General features: G+C 37.2%; 1 protein-coding gene across 1 annotated transcript in view; it reads right to left on the bottom strand.

Annotated features, from left to right (window-relative positions):
* JAKMIP1 (janus kinase and microtubule interacting protein 1) overlaps nt 1-18,424 on the bottom strand; it is a 153,321-nt gene that overhangs the window by 91,639 nt on the left and 43,258 nt on the right. The window contains exon 2 of the mRNA XM_080588974.1: nt 9,532-9,725. The gene's annotated coding sequence lies outside the window, so the exon portion shown is untranslated. The remainder of the gene's footprint in view (nt 1-9,531; nt 9,726-18,424) is intronic.

The following is an 18,424-nucleotide window of genomic DNA, read 5'->3' on the forward strand; positions in this document are numbered from 1 at the left end:
TTCTCAGTCATATGACTTAAAAGAGAAAAATTGAACCTTAGGAGAAGGTTAGAAAAACTGGGGTAGTCTAACACTTTACAAAAGGTTGAATGCTTATTTCATAAATCTAATATTTTTTGTAAATCTGGCCTCTGACAGACCTCAGTCAAGTAAGTGTAAGGAGAAGAACTCAAACTTCTTACAGTTGGCAGTTATTATCAAGGACTTCTGCCAAAGAAAGTTGCTGAAGTAGGACACCCCACATTCAACTCTAATTTCAAATCTAACTGAATTATAATAGTAATGTTTTTTATTTCATGGGAAACAGATTGGACTAAGGCTTGATGGATTTCGGTTTCACCTATGGTTCTGCCAGAGACTCCTTTTATGACCATGAACAAATCACTTGACCTCAGAAAAATTGATATTACACTTGCATACCTCATATTCTGAGGACAATATTAAAATATGAAGCAGTGAATAAGGATTATGAGAAAAGGGGATTATGAGAAACTACCAAGAGTTTGCAACAATTGTTAGTTGGCAGGACATCAAATTTAGCATATCACAAAGCTGCAATTCCCTCAAAGGATCTATCCAGAAATTCCTAATAGAAGTGCTCTTAAAAAATGAGTATTTGCTTGACCAAGTGAGTTCAGAAACAAGGCAAAGTATTTTGGATACAGGTTCATAAGATTACTTGAGTGTCCCATATCGGACTAGACAAAAAATAATATCCAAAAATCAGTCCTCCAATGCTCTCCTTATTTCTATAGGCATCTAATATGTAATGTAAAATCTTTATATATTCAATTGTTTCTTCTCCATAAAGAATTTGCATAATCCTTCCACACAGAGCATAATCTAACCACTGCAGTACAAACTAAGGCATTTAAAGCTCTAGTGAAGCAAGACTGCATGCCATCTTATTAATGTTTTCTAGTGGGTGGCTTAGATAACTCTCATGTTAGTATTTTAGATACTGTTCTGCAGGTACATAATACCCTGTTCCCATATACTGTATTGAGAGATAACACCTTATTCTGATCAGAAGATTTCAGGGATGCTAGATCCTGTGTGATCAGACACCATGTTAGCCAATTCACTGAGTGTTCTTCCTGGCTGAGGGAAGCAGTGAACGTATTTTTTCACATGCGTGCCTACCAGTGGTGACAAAGCGAGGTGACTCACTTCTATTTATTCTTAAAACAGTGCTCTGATAGTCAGCCAGCTAACACTGACATTTCAATTATTGATAATTGAATGACTGTTCATTGGAGTGAACAGAGTTTAAGTCACTCTGGTTCTGCAGTACAGGCTGATGGAACAGCATCACCTAGGATAAAATACTAAAAATGGATATTTCAGTCAGATGTTAGCTTCTTTCCTATTTTCCTTCAGTTCCATAAGGGAGCAGCAGCTTAAAATTACAGCCAGTAAAATGCACAGCTAGATGGTAATGCACTAAGAGCCTGAAGACAAACTTCCACTTCTTACACAGATAACAGACAGAGACAAGCATGACAAAGCACAAGAAAAGCACAGCAGAGAATCTTTGTGAACTAAAGACTTCTGTTGTGTAACTGTCTTCCGACAAACTGGAAACTTCACCACCGTGAGAAGACTACCAATAAAACATCGTTCTGGCAACTGCCAGCAATTTTGATTCAAAGCATGCCAGGCTAGTTGGAATGGTTGTTGGCAAGTCGCTCAACAGAAGTACAAAGGTGCCCTCTGGCAATGCTCAGAGTAGAATGTGCTGTCCAGGAGCACTTGCAGAAAATACTTTTATTCAGATATGCGTGTCAAAATCATAGCGTTAAGGATAGCATCCCTCACAATGCTAAAAAACAAACAAAAAATAAATTGACAAATCAGTCATACATTGGCTTAAAAAGAAACATGCCAAACAAAACCCCAGAATTACTCTGTGACCAGCTACTACAAAATGAGACTGAGTGCTGCCCAGGTTAGACTGTACTAAGGTCTCAAGGTATTTTGGAATTCAGATCAATGCATGCAAATTTTAACTTTTCCAGTAAGAAATCTGGGCATCCAACTTCAAGTTATGTGGGTACAGCATTGGTACCAGTGTACCTTACACTGCTGAATGCTGTCAGGCAGGCTATTTTGTCTTATTTAGGGGAATTAAAAAGTGATTTATTGTTCACTCTCAGAAAAACTTTTCCTTATATAACATTTTTCCCTATGTGTTTTTTTCCTATTCATACCTATATAATATTTTTCTATTACTGTGAAATAAAGATTTTATTTCAGTATTTTGTTTCAGAAAGCTAACCATTGTTTAACTCAAAGTGAAGGCCTAGGTATGTCACCTATGGCTTCCCAGAAGCCTGTATGGTTGAAGGAAATACGTTTATGCATCTGAAATCCTTATAAACACAACTTTTTTCTTTCCATGGTCTAAATGCTTCTGTAAATCATCTTTGACTATGGAAAAAATTTTTATTCAACTTTCATTATCACATAAATAGGAGACTTTTTGTCCAGTTGTGTAAAATTGTATTCATTTAATTTCTGCTATCCAGTTTTGTCACTCTCCCAATCTCATCTTTGAGAAGAAGTGGCAGGAAGAAACCTGAAAAGTTAGGGCACCAACAGTGACTTTGTAGGCACAAGTAGCCTTAATGAAGGCTTCATGGAGAAATACAGAAATAGGTATTGCCACATCACTCATCATCTCCCCAAGTGGAATCTCCGAATAAGATTTTGCTTTAAGGTTTAAGTCAGCACAGCTAAGGCAGTAATAATGCAATTTTTCACCTCTTAAACAGCAAAACTGTATTAGCAAAACTGTAACAGTTTCCAAAGCAGGAAAGAAAAAAAGCAGGGGTGAATATACCCTTGGGAACACCATTCCAGAACAGAGCCTCTAATCTAATACAGCCCACTCCTTACCACTAGCCCAAAAAAGAGTCCTATCTGCGGTTTGTCTATTAGCCCCCCAGCACCCTGTGGAGTCTGTCCCAGCTCTTTTCCTCACAACCACCAGTCCTCAAAAAGAGGAAAAGGGAAAGGAAGAGAAGTGCGTATCAGAACAGGAAGAGGAAAAAAAAACAAAACACGTAAGGGTGAAATGAAAAGCTGAGTTGAACACAGATCAAGATTTAGTTGTTACCTAGATATATTCCTTTTGCACAGGAACAAGAAAATGCTGAAACACTGCCTGTTAATGAACAATGTGAAAACTAGAAGCTCTGATTTCTAACCATGGTGTTTCCCTCTAGGGAATGTGAATTCAAATGGCTATGCTGCACACACATTTATATTTTTGTTATATAGTAAAAACATGGAAGCATCACATCAAAGATTTTCACTAACACTTCTCAAATGTAATGAGGGATTAAAGATAGGAAATTAGTAGATGTTTTCTTTGATATGCAGGTCTTCCCCAGTAAATAGCTACATAATGAGTCCAGTTTTAAATCTTAGATTGATCTTTGGAAGTTAACTGAAATGCCCAAATACTCTCCACCTCTCTTCTACTACACAATTTCTCTTTCTTTTTTCTTGGGTTGTAATAACTTACAGCACACCTGGAAACTGCTGTCATGCCTCTACCAGCATTATAACCCACTTTCCTTGCTACCCTTCTTTCACTGACTTCTGTTTACTTGAAAAAGTCATTCATGTATGGATCTCTAAATGTAAAGTCAAGGAAAATATTAAGTTTTACCTAAACAGGAAATTGTTACCACTGCAGTCTTGCAAGCAGTTTAGCACAAGTTCTTTTACTTGAGAAAAATGGGAAGTCAGCTTGCCACAGTTTCCTGATAAGCACAGAAATATTAAACTGCCACAGTCGAACAGATGGAATAAAGCACAACTGATCCCAAAGGTGAAACAATACCATAAGTCCCAGAAGGACAGTAAAATACTATATATTTTTTTTAAATCCCTTTCCACTTTCTTGTCTGAAACAACCACAAGGCAATAAAATATTGCCTCAATAAAGCTCCTGAATGAAGCAATAGAAACATCTCTGCTATAGATTGGAAACTTGTAATTTACATCTCAGTATATTCCCTCACCCACTTCCCCTATACATTTCTTAATTTTAAGCTAGATTTAACATAACTGAAACAGAATTTGTTTCCTTCCCCTGAACTTTTACTTTGGTTTTAATTGCAATGAGCAGTGCTTAGGCTAGCAGTGCTGTAACAAAGATGCTTATCAAGGTCGTGCAGCACTTTTTGGGGTTGCCGACTAATCTGATGGCAGCCTGTGAATTTCGACCTTCCCTGGCCATTGTTCCAACCACGACCACCTTTCTCACTTCTTTCCCACCTCTGCAGATTGCATACAGCTATGAAGTCACCCTAGCGTTCAAAGAAGGATTTTTGTCTGTTCTTCTTGCCTGTCCTTATCCATACGTAACATCCGCATACTGCTGCTTCTTCCTTCCAACCTCCAAGAAAAGACCCTTTTTAGCAGTCCTTTCAGTGAAAGAAAATGTTACCACCATCACCACGTTCTCCTCTGGTTGGAAGTTACTCATTGCCAACCCACACGCAACATGCTTGCTCATTTAATTTTTAAACTGATATTGTACTCTTTGCTACCAGTCAGGAGATCAAATTTAAGTTTTTCTCCCATCCAAATGATTTAATTAAGTCTGATTCCTCCCACCCCTCAACACTTTGTTCATCTTTAAGATGAAATACATATTTGCATCCCTGATGGTACTGACTTCAGAGCACACCTACAAACCCCATCATTCTGTCTACATACTGTTCTGCCACACTCTTTAACAGACTCATGTGGTCAGTTTCTGTTATTCCCCTTTCCTAAACTGTAAGAGGATTCTTCCTGGAGGATGAACCACTACTGTCCTCAGGGCAGGGGAAAGACAGGGAAGGGTACTGTGGTAATAAGCATCTGATAAACCTCCAGTAGCACAGAGAACTTCTGGTTTCAATAACATGATAATTCTTCTAGACAATAAATGTTTAACACACCTGTTCATCAGTTTTGGTCATAACTTCTCAACATGGCTCAACATCTAAAAATAATTCAGGTAAAGAGGATCACAGAGATTTAATCAGTGAAATAAGTTTCAGACTTCACAGCAGACAATTTCTTTTTCCAAGATCAAATCACTTGTTTAGAAGTGGATAAAATGGAATTTAAGAAAATTTCTGAAAGTGATGCCATCTATTAGCCTATCCTCATACTGTATCTGCAAATTAAAATCTTTGATGAGCAAGCAATTTTTCAACACCAATCTGAATTCTGTTGGTCAACTTTGCAATTAGGAAGTATATCTATGCTATTCAGCCTCATTTTGACCCAAAAGAGTGAATTCTCTGGAAAAGGCTTTTTTCTTCATTATGATGGTTTGTGTTTTCCAGCTAGCATCGGTAGGTTCATGTTCTGCTTTATTCATTCAGTTTCTGTACTCACACATTTTATTTTTCCCCATATTTTCTCTTCCTCATCTCTGTTCCCTGCTATAACCAAAATACAAAAGATCTACTAGTACAATTCTAAATAGGAAATGTTAATAAATGTAATTCTACCAAATAAGTTAACATCTGAAATCCCCTTTTCAAAGAAATTTAAGGTAGACTTTCTAGTCTGTCTTGAAGTTTGTTTTTTGACAGTTCACACTAAATAAAAAATGAACTCAGCTGTGAGATGGGAGTGTTTTGGAATGCAGCATTTTTCAAGCACACTGACTCTAAATTTAATATGAAAGATATGGAACACAAGGTGGAAAAGGAACAGAAAAGTCTCAATGAATTAAAAAAAAATATCCAATATCATTATCAAAATAATACAAACGCACCCTGTAGTACTGAAGAAATGCAATATTGAGATACTGAACGACAACCTGAAATTGATCGTTATTGTCCAAGGTGATTATAATATGGAAATATATAAGGTACATTTTAAAATATATTGTTGCTTAAGTTTACTTGTAATACAATATTAACGTAATATATTCAACATAAATGTGTATATTTATAGTATGTATGTATGCACACAGGATAGGTTTCCTTCAGAACGGATAAGTTTTAAGTGGTAAGATAATTTGTGTCCTACAAAACTACTCTCCTGAAAATCAACATTTATAACATTGCTATGCATAAAGCGTGCTGTTTTTCTTTTACTTATATTGCCAGAATTAGACCATATCATCAAAGTTATTCAATATTCATAATGCACTGTTCAGAGGTATTGATGTTTTCAACAAATCAATTGAACAGTAGAGCTGAAAAAGAAACACAAGACCCCACAACAAAACACTTAAAGAGCTAGAAAGAGAACCACAAGGAAGAGAGATCCTATTTATCAAGAGAAGTATGTTATTACAAAGATGGCATCATAAGGAGATGTCATAACTCTCAACTTGTTCTCATACTATTTATTGAGTGTATACCATGTAGGCTAAAGGTTTCTCATGGTTCATTCATACCTTCCTTTTTCCATTCATACCCATTTATGAATAGACAAGTAGCTTCATAACAGACTGAAGATCTGTTTTGCTTAATATCCAACACCAAGTCTTAAATATATGAAAGACCTTTCTGTGATATGGGAAAGGTCTTTTTATCACCTCTTGCAAACATTCAAAACAGAGAAGTCCTTTTACATAACTAAGCTGTCTTATCTTAACGAGACCATTACCAGCCATGTACTTATCTAACTGTAAAATGCATGTGGGAATTCTGCCAGCAGCATAAGAGCTATCAGCTGTCTAAATGTAGTACCTTTTTAGTAAAGCTGAATATTTGCAAGAGAAACTATCCAGACATAAGCATGTTATAGTAATTCTTTGTTGTGTTTGAAGAGTAATAGATCTGTAGTCACATGGTAGGGAACATAAACAATATTTGTGCAGATAATTAGCACAGATAGACTGTCCAAAGGCTGTTAAGAAAAAAAAAAAAAGGAAATATACCATATTTCCAATATATTACCAATATTATATATACCATATTACCAATATATTTGGTAATACCAAAGTTTATGGAGATTTAAATTGCATTAATTTAAAGAGAGAGAGAAGGAAAGAAGAAAAAAAAATGGACTGTAAAATCTGCTAAAATTGCAATCAGTCAGCAAAACAAAGAACGAGACATTTAAAAAACACAAATGTGCCTGGCCCCACACCCACTACATTGCAGCAATCCTAAATTTTCACAGAAAAAGCCAGCCAGTCTTTAAAGCAAAGTGCCCACACATAGCTGCATGATGTAGCAGTCCCCATTCAAATCAGAACTGTTCCTGCACAAACATGTTTGTGTTTACACAGCCATTCTGAGGAGATAGTTTGGAAATATCAGAAACAGTCTAACCAAATAAATACAACATTGATATGCAAGAAATATGACTAATCAAATAAACAGGGACCAGATTTTTATTTTTATTTTTTTCTGTAGCATCAGGCAGATCTGCATAAGCAATACAGAGGCTGAAATTCCTGCGCTCACATTTTCATAAAGTAGTATATGAGGTAATGAGGTAAAGTATATGAGGCCAGGTAATATGAGGCCTCCTTATATATAATTTGCACGTGACAAAATAAGTTTCAGAAATACATTAGCTGTTGAAGGCCCTCGTATCTTGAACATTTCATTTTCATTATGCTGAATCAGCTAAATAAAATATTCAGTCTAAATCAATTTGTTAATGTATGTTCATCTGTTTAGATGTACAGGAACAGGATGGAACTCAAGGACAAAAGAATAAAAATCTTTAAATAGCACTCCTTTGAGATTTAAAATCAAAATGCGTTCATCTTAGCAGAAAGTCAAGCCAAAATAATCAGCATTTTTACTCTTTTCAAAAGCATTATCATCTACTTTCTATTATTATTAAATAGATATGAAAATGGTTTTTAGATGCATCTGTCACTGAAGTTCCTCCTGCAGTTTACCATAAAGAGAAGGTCGGAAGTAAATGTTGAAGTGCCCACCCAATTACAGAAGAAAGAATTTAGGATCACATTAGTGTGTCTGTTGCCCTAAACCCACACTTAGTTATAATAATTCTTCTCTATACTAAAATGTAATTAATGAACACAAAATTATTTTAGTCATATCGTTTCACTCTTTATCTACTGTTTGATAATGACTACACTATTCTCTCTCAAGCGTTAAAATAGAAAATACTAATGAACTATTAGCTGTACTTGAGTGTCACAGAAGACAATCAAATACTACCCAGAGAGGTCCTAAGACATTTCTGTTATGTTTGTTTTATTTTGTTTCATTTTGTTTTTCTTTTGTTTGTTTGTTTAAAAAGAAAACAAAAACTTTACCCTTTCCATCTTCAGGATGTTTTCAGTAATGATTATGCACTGTACAGCTGTCATTTCTCATAGCACTCTCCTTGCTTAGGCTCATAATTTATCCTTCCATCAGAAGTGGAAGATAAGTGTTTTCACTACCCACTATATTTAATAAAATTGCAGGGTTTGTGAGCAAAAAAGAGGCAACAATTTCAATATGCAAACTGCAAAATATACACTAGGAAAGGATATTTTCTAGGTTTCTGCTACTTTATTTATTTTTTGGCAATATAGTTTTTTGATAAACCTTGATGGTACTCAGTGTCTTTCTAGAAGTATTTCATTTCTAGGATCCAATGGCATTTTGCTGCATTTTGCAGAAGTTACAGAGTAGGGGTTGTCCAGTCCTCTTACTATTTCTAAATCTAGTTACTGCATTATCACTGCAGTTCCGCTGTAGGAATACTACAACATGTAAAACCCAGGAGTTAGGCATTGTGTTAAACTCTTACCCTTGCCATAGTTCTCCAATAGGAGGAAACTGGTATTTTCCCCCATATAAGTAGATGGTCTCTCAAGGCAACCAAACCATTGACTTTTCACACACAGCATATAAAGCTGCTTTCTGAATGCCCAGACTTGTTCACACAATAAACACACAAAAGTCAACAGAAGGTTTGGAAAGTCTGTCAAAGAAGCTTAGCATCAACAGGGTCCAAGCTAGTCAGAAGCATTTGGACAACGCCTCTCCGACCTATGGTTTGATTTTAGTGTGGTCCTGTCTGTAGCCAGGAATTGGACTCAATGATCCTTGTGGGTCCCTTCCAATTCAGGATATTCTGTAGTTCTATGATTCTAGTGAAAGACTTGCTTCTTTATTAATGGTGACAGGTATACAGGACACAGAAACTGTGGTGAGGTTAGAAAGCATATGACAAATGTATGGCACTGGGCAACATTTCTGTACTGAGGACTTAAGATTTTATGAGGGGAAAAAAACCACACAATGAAAAATATAACGAGTATGAAAACGTTGATATCAAGAAATGTATTCACTGAATACAGGAAGGCTCCATGTAAAGGGAACCACATTAAAACAGATAAAAACTTAGTACTGATTTGGTTTATTTTACTGACTGCACATCTGGTAGGGTTGAAAGTATATCTCAGCACAAAGAAAAAAAATAACCCTTGAAGTTTCGAGTGATATTTTCTGTAATAAATTGATAAACATGTAACTATTTTTTAGCTTTAATCTTCTTCTGAGCAATCAACATGGTGGCAATGCACAGTACCTTTCTCTTGTCCTCAGGTCCCGAGGCAGTTGTGTCTGATTTTACATTAAAGAAGTTAACAGTGAGCAGCACCAGTAGCGAAGTCAGGAAGTATGTTTGCACTGGGATTTTCCACACCACAAGTCCTACTCCTATTGGCACATCCTCTTTTTCATCAGCAAGGAGGGATTTCTGAGCAATATTAGTGACATCATCTGTCAAACAAAAGAAAAAAAAAGAGATTTAATTCAAATCAGATTTGATGAACAACTTTGATGGTAGTAATGCAATGAAAACATAATTACACAGGGTAACAAAATGCAACAGAAAAAAAAGCATGCAAAACTACAACCGTGGCATCTTCTTTCTATTAACCACACATCCACACATATGCAGAGTCTAATTCATGGTTGTTTTGGCTAGATAATCCTCAACGAAAGCAGGATGAAAGCTGTTAAGTTACTTTACCATTAGAACAGGGCAGCACAGACTGGTCACTGAGCATAGCTAACGCAAAGGTTGTATTCCTTTTCAAAACAAATTGCTTGTTTGGGGATTAGAGGCTTAAGTTGTGGTGACTACCTAAAAATTGTCACGTGCCCACTTACCCTTGTCTTTGATCTTCATAAATACCCAAAATATACCAACAAAAGGAAGTTATCACATGTCCTATTGAACAAAGGACTAGACTGAATTTCAGAAACTTAAATTCTATTCTTTCTGTGTCTGTCCTGCATAGTGAAGGTAAAGATGCTAATTTCCTCTCTTAAAAAATACTGAAAATAGATGCACAAAGCCCTGATATTGTTTCACGTCACATTTATTGAAAATACTTCAACATATTTTGATCATAAGGGGAAGCAATAGAAGCATGACAGCAACTTTACTTAAAACTGTGGAGTACAGAAAAGAGAGTGAAGTCTCCTAAGCAACAAGTCTTGCAGTACACCCTTTGTGTTAGTCAATCACAGACTTACACTTCAAAAGGGATTCAGACAAGGAAAACAAATTTCAATAATGTAATAACATCTAATGCAAACCACACTAGGGGCTCCAAAGCAAAGGGTGGGCAGACGTGACACAGAACCTATCAAAGTCCAGGGTCCTTCAGGCAGAGAGCTGCAAGCCAGACAAGATGCCGTGTCAGAACAGCACTGAAACATGACGGACATATCTATTACCTTGCACTTGGTTCAAGCCTTCACCAAAAGCTGTACCTCACACAGAATACACCAGGCTTGTGTCCAATGGTACCAGCCCCCAGAATGTTAACTCCTAACTGATTTCTTTTCCTTGGAAGTATTCCATTCAGTTCAAGTGGTTTGTTAAAGATTTTGTCAGTTCTCAAATGTTAGTGGGATAAAAACTAAATCCTCAGGGAATAACTTAGCAGCTTGTTTGCTCAATAAGGACAGCCATCTAGGCAGGATTTAATGGAAAAAAGGGGAAAAAATATCCGCATGCTTATTCCTTAGGGACAAATTCTCTGCTGTGAGAGAATACATTTTAAGGGGATGAAAGTAGAACTAGGACCATATCATGGCAAGAGATCAAAGTGCTGAAACAGCTTAGTCAGCATCTTTAAGTAGCACAGGAGGCTGGAAAAGAGGAATTCAATTTGTTTCTGTAGTACCAAACCTCCTCAAGGGACAGGGAGACCAAGAACCTGGATTTTTATGACGTCAGACTTTACCTCATCTTCATTATCCTTTTGGAGCTGCCCTGTTTCTAAATATTCCAGTCATTATTCCACATAAAAGAACATCTTGTTTCTTTCTTCTTGCTTACAGAAGCTAATTTGAACATATTTGAATAAAAGGGAAAGAAGAGTTTTTGCAATGCTAAGAGGTAAATGCAGAAATGTCTAAGAGAACAAGAATTTACTTGTCAAAAATACCAAAACACAGCAATCAGGCCAGCAAGAAAGCAGAGTAAGAAGACAGTTCTTGCTAAGTGGTCACAGAATAAATCTTTTCAAATTCAAAAGTTACCCTGATGAGTTTCCTACATTTAAAAATGTATTCAAGCTTCAACAGATCTATTCATTCCATAATACTAACATTTTAAAGAAGTTCTTGCATTCTAGAAAACTTGTTTAAACAGCAGATGTATTTGAATTCTCCAGTAAATTTGGGAATAAAAAGTATCTTAATCATATTCTTGACCAGGAGGCCTTCCTATATAATGGGGACATTGTTTACAAAGTTTTGAGAAGGATGAACATAAATCAAGGACATGCAATTTCAAGCTGATGAAATAACAGCATATATAATAAAAACAGTATAGCAATAGAAAAATATACCCTTTTTAAAATGGAAGTTTCACTGGTATAGTATATCGGTGAGATTAAAACAGAAGAAGAATTGGGAGTAAGTTTCACAAAAACTATTGCAGGCTTGAAACATATTTAATTATGCCTTTATGTCATTAGATATTATCAGAATGCTTCTTGTAATAAATTATTAGTAACCACTGGAAACCTACAACCCAATAATCCTTTAGTAGTTTTCCCACAGTTTCTTAAAAGATATGGTAATATAGAAATAATTTAAAGTAATTGGATGCTTAATTTCCCATTTCCAGTAACTGCTATGCTGAATCAACTTCTGAATGTGGGAGGAAGGATAAAGAGGAGAGGGAAGTGGTTGGTTTGGATATGTATTTCTTAATCTACTAACAAACAGAGCATTAACCGTACTCATTCAAATTCATTCAGAACTCAAAAGATATCATATATGCCAAAAACTCCTCAAAGAACCAAAGCTATTATAGAAATAATATGACAGTTAAGCTGATGTTTGATAAACGAGTAATTTCTCTCAGTGTAATGAAGTCACCAACATATTCATATCCTGTAGTTAGGGCAGAACATGCTAAATAAGGAAAGTCAATTAAATTATGTGCTTTGTTATATAATGGCTCTCTAGACAAAAGTTCAGTGTTACAATAATGAAGGTTTTATTTCTGTTTACATGGCAATGACTTGCAATTCCGTCAACACTTCCCAAATACTTAGAAAAGGGATATATCCAAGATACTTTTTTCTGAAATGACAAACTGAAATACAAAGAATCTTCAGTGAAAATTCTGTTTCTGACACTTTGTCATCATGTCTGATAGCATCATCTCTTGAGATCAACATAAATTTAAAGGTAAGAGCATAACAGATTGATGCCCTTTGCTTTAGATTCTCTAAACAGGCAAAGCACTCAGCGTTTATAGATTTTAGCCAGAGCTGTTTGTACAGGGCATCCTAATCCATTTTAACTCTTAAGGGAGTGCATTACCTGAGGAACATTAAAACCATAAGGTTAACAGATATTTTAGAGATTTCTTCTTGGAAAGTATAACACTTGAGGAAAGTTCCTCTGACAATTGGGGGGATGTTGCATATGGTCCACACATGTAGGGTCTGTGGACTACAAAAGGAAAAAAAAAAAACAAACCTCAGAAGACCTTTTGCAGTACAAGAGAGATAGTAGCCCTCCCTCCTCTGTCCTCCAAACCTCAAACAATCATAAGGCACGGGCCAACTCATCTTCATAGCAGAAAAACAAGATAAACAACAGCCACATCCTTACCCTGTGGTAAGGGAAGAGTATTTTCCCTGAATATTTCAGATGCCCTCCTTATATTCTTGTACAGCTGATCCACATTTTGAAGGTTTTTTGGAAACAAGACTTTCTGGTTTTAGGATGACTAAGTGTAAAGCATGGTAGACAGTGACAAGAATGACCCAAATAAAAGGCAATTCCTTTGCAATGTGGGAATACAGTACTGAGCACATCTGCGAGTTCTTTGCAGTAGTTGCTAGAAATTTTGCTTGGCAAATGCTTTGTAATAGGAATTTAATTAGAATAACTTTTTAAAAGAAAAAAAAAGGTAATCAAAAATTAGATGAGGTTAGGGTGGGGGTTCTTTCTTATTACCAAATGTCCACATATTAAAAAATAATAATACAGAAATCACACTTCTTTCCAAAAACCCATGACATTTTACTATAGCACCTTGTTTTCTAACCTAAAGCTTTAAATTCATAATATTAATTTGATTTATTTGATTTATAATCTTCTTGCAGGACATATACATGTCTGGCACCCAAGTTATATGCAAGAAGGCTGCATCTTCCCAGTGGTACCTCCAATCTTTGATTTCTAAGAATGTGATATTTACTTTGGTACCAGATTTTCTGTAATTACCAAGGGAGCAAAGAATTTACATGCACATAAATCAGTGGCACAGACACAGCCCTTTGTGAATGGGACTCGAAATGTCAACAGCCCGAACACGCCAGCAACAATTGTACACAATGTATATTGCTTGCTCTCTGTTTTACCCATTTAGTCTCCACCTAATGCACCACATTTTAATCAGGAAATGTGAAGTCTTACAATGTGGCTGCACCAAAAGCAGACAGAAAAAGACCTGTATTTAACATAATCATCAGCACAACATTTTTAGAGCATTCTACGTATCCTCAATCAACATACACACAGCCAAATGTACAACGACCATCATTTTTATAGGGAACACACTTAGATCTTAATAGGTGCTGACAGAATGACTGAGGACTTTTTCCTACTTTACTTATTTTTATATCGTTTTGATAACAACATAAATCAAAGACATTATAAGCAGTAAGTTCTTGCCTACTTCTTCAATAAGTCTATCAAGGACACTGACAGAAACTTTCCTGATCTGTTTTAGTCTGTTGTTTTTATTGCTAAATATGTCTTCATTGGACAGAATTTTTATTTGGATAGTAGGAATGACCTGCTCTAGGTGGTCCTGCTTGAGCAGGCTGGGGGTTTAGACTAGATGACCAGAGGTCCCTTCCAAACTCAACCATTCTGTGGTTCTGTGACCTGAGCTGTCACAAAGCAACGAGAGGTAGAAGCAGTAACTCACTTTCCTGCCTCCTTCGTACTAGAGCTTTTTGTTTTGGCAACTCCTTAACAAGTCACTCCCAGGGTCCATTTAGGCTTCTGACAGCAATGGTGCACTACCAAAAAATAGGTCAACAACAGTCGATTTTGCTGTACTGCAGATTAGTGTGACAGTTCCCATAGGCCTTAACGATGGCTTGTAAACAGCATGTCATGTAATACTGCTTTCATAGGAATTGATATCATTCCTGCCACCTTGTTGTTTTAATTGGATTTTCAATGCAAATCTTCTTTTTTTTTTTTCCTGAAGTGGGAAGCAATAGGCATTCATCAGCAAGTGTTGCAGAAGAACATGAGTGTGACTTGCTTGTACAGTTGATTTAACACCATAAAACACACTTGGAAAAGAAGTTAATTACAGCATTTACTAGATTTTGCATGAAAATTAGCATAGGTTGCAAACTGCAGGACACAGTTGCTTTTGTGTGCAGTAGGCAAATCTGTGTTACATAGTGCATATATGTGATAAATGTATTTTTGTAAATATTCTTGGTAATTAAAATGACTGTGACGCAGAAGCATTTGTGTGTGGAAGAGTTATCCAAGCGAAACTCTCTCCTTAAATACTAACAATAATTAAAACATTATTTGAAAATGACATTCTTTATTCGTTAAATATCAAACACATTAATGTCTGTTAAAAAATAATGAAAAACAACAACAACAACAACAACAGTTTCAATGAGCTTTTGTTGAGCATAGCCAATGGCCAGAGACTACACAGTCCTATTCACACTAAGAATCAGTCTTTTTATACATAAAGAAAAATAATATAACATTCAACATAAAAGTTTTTTTTCCCCAACTCAGATTTCCTTCCTGGAGGCTGTGATTGGTGACACCTCTCAGCCTGTTTACACAAGTTTCTGGGCTCTTTTTGTTCCCAAATGTTCCAAAAGAGTCAACTTAGTTACTGGACGCCTCACCCCCTGAAATCCCTTCTTTCTCCTGAAATTAGTTTTCAGATAGTTCCACAGTGCTACAAGGTCTGAGGCTTCTTAGACCTTACAAGAAGAAGATTATTCTGAAAGTTATTGAAAAACACTTGAAAGACAGCAGTCATTGGTCACAGCCAACATGAGTTCACAAGGTGAAAGTCCTAACTAATTTAACTAACTTAATTTCATTTTATGACAAGGTTACCCATCTATCTGACCAATGGAAGCCAGTCGATGTAATATGCTTGGATTTCAGCAGAGCCTTCAATATTGTTTCTTACTTCTGGACAAAATGTCCAGCATACAGCTAGACAAATACATAATATGATAGGTGAACAATTGGCTGATGGGTTGGGCTCAAAGGGTTATAGCAAATAGGGTTTCACCAGGCTGGCAGCCAGTCACCAGTGTGGCTCCCCAGGGCTCTATTTTAGAGCCAGTTTTCTTCAATGTTTTTTTTAAGTGATATCAAATGCACACTAAGCTTGCAGATGATACTAAATCAGGAGGAGGATCTGTCAACTAATTTGAGGGTAGAAAGGCCTTGCAGAGAGATCTTGACAAATCAGAGAGCTGGGCAATCACCAACCACATGAAGTTGAACAAGAGCAAGTGCCAGATTCTACACCTGTGAAGTGGCAAGCTGGCTGTATGTACAGACTGGGGGATGAGAGGATGGAAAGCAGCCCTGCAGAAAGGGATTTGGGGGTTTTGGTCAACGGCAAGTTTAATGTGAGCGAGCAGTGTGCCCTAGCACCCAGGAAAGCCAACCATATCTTGGGGTGCATCAGGCACAGCTCTGCCAGCTCATCGAGGGTATTGTCCCGCTCTGCTCCGCGCTGGTGCGGCCTTACTTCGAGTACTGTGAGCAGTTTGGGGCATCACAGCATAAGAAGGACATAAAACTATTAGAGTGTCCAAAGGAAGGCTACAAAGATAGGGAAGGAGCTAGAGAGGAAGACGTATGAGGAGTGGCTGAAGTCCCTTGGTTTGTTCAGCCCCGAGCAGAGCAGGCTGAGGGGAGGCCTCATGGCGGCCTGCAGCTCCCTCACGAGGGGAGCAGAGGGGCAGGCGCTGAGCTCTGCTCTCTGGGGACAGCGACAGGACCCGAGGGAACGGCATGGAGCTGGGACAGGGGAGGGTCAGGCTGGGGGTTAGGGAAAGGTTCTGCACCCAGAGGGTGGCTGGACACTGGGATTGGCTCCCCAGGGCAGTGGTCATGGCACCGAGCCTGCCGGAGTTCAAGAAAAGTTTGGACAGCGTTCTCAGACACAGGGTCTGATTTTGAGGTAGTCCTATGTGTAGCCAGGAGTCAGACTTGATGAACTTCGTGGGTCCCTTTTTACTCGGGATAGTCTGTGATCCATGGAAAGTTTCTAAGTATTTCTCTCTAACGGAAGCTTGCTTCCAGATCAGTTTCAAGCTGCTGAATACCATTTTTTTGTGCCCTGGACTGACCCAGCACTCGAAGCTATTTTGTCTTTCTATTATATGACTTACTCAAAGACAGTCTGGAGCAATAAAGGTTTTCAAGACTATTTTTATTTTCTACTCCTACACAGAGTTTAGTAGTACCTTCGCAAAGTGACTGAGATTGCTGAGGCAAGATTGCCAATTAGACTGGCCCTCAGAGGGGCCTTATTCATGTACTAACTTTCTCCTCACTATTTCAGCTATTACAGACTTGTTTTTAAGTCTGAAGAGGTGTTTTTCATACCTAAGTCACTGATAAGGCAATTATGTCCGAAATCCTTCTGTGATGGAAAAGTACAGGTTGTCACTTTTAAAAACAACTATCTTTCCACTGGTGATCCTCAGGCCCTAGTATATACTAAACTTAAACCTAATGCAAAATTTATTAGGCTATTCTGGCCTTTACATTTTCCACAGATATGGCTTGTTTATTTGCTGTTTTGCCTCAGGAGTTGATTCAAGAAGGGTGGGCGTGGTGCTTAGGGAAATGGTTTATAGTGGGTGATATTGGTGGTAGGGGGATGGTTGGACTGGATGATCTTGGAGATCTTTTCCAACCGTAATGATTCTGTGATTGGGTTTACGTGGCAAGGTTGTGGTAGGGGGTGAGGGAATGCAGATGTGGCCTCTGTGAGAAGAGACTAAGGGCTCCCTCTTCTCACAGCAAGCCCCCATCAGCTGCCTTGGCCTCCTCCTACTACTGTAGTACATAAATATGGAAGACATTCATTCAGCATTTATAAGGGTATCAGCACATACATGTTGGTGGCCCTTTACAAAAAGGACTGGATTTCTAAGCCTAAGCAACCTGCAAGCTGTTTCTCATATCTCAACCCTGAAAGCCCCTATGCAAAGGCTAGAATTTACTCATTTAACTTCTTAAATTAAGTCAAAGTCAATTAAGCAAGAAACTTTCAGATCAGTAAGCTATTAGTATGAGTTTGGAAAAAGTCAAAAGTGACTTTCTACAAATAATAGCATTCCCATTTAATTCCCTTGTGCACCAATAAGAAAACTGCACTGTGCCACAACAGTTATACTTCATGGTATGCATTTTATTTTTCAGAGGTTTTAACAAACTTCTCAAAAAACCTTTCTTGCAGCTCTTTCCTTTAAAATCCAGATCCTAACAGCTACCATCAGTCTTAAAATACACTATTCAGTAAGATTCAATAAGAGAAAAATTGAAATTAATACAATTAAAATTCCAACCAAAATGAAAGCCAAAAGCTATACTGTCCTTGTCAGGCTAGAAGCTGGTATCATGTGAAGAACTGGAAAAATATACATTTCTGCTTCATTATGTTACAAGTACCTTGTAGGATATGATCACATAGTAGGCCACTTAAACTTTTCCACTAATATTCGACTAAAATTCCTGCTCTTGTATTTTGATATTTTTTTGCACAGCTAGTTCAAAAAATGAAGAACAGTAGCTATCTGAAAATTAGAATATACTCTGCCTCAACAGGCTAAAATTATCTGTCAAAAGGAAGCATTCAAGATGTCAAAGACTCTTTACAGAGGCAGTCCACTATAGTGCTATAATCTCCCTCT

This window comes from Anser brachyrhynchus (genome assembly GCF_964034855.1).
Source record: "Anser brachyrhynchus genome assembly, chromosome: 4".
Lineage (NCBI taxonomy): Eukaryota > Metazoa > Chordata > Aves > Anseriformes > Anatidae > Anser > Anser brachyrhynchus.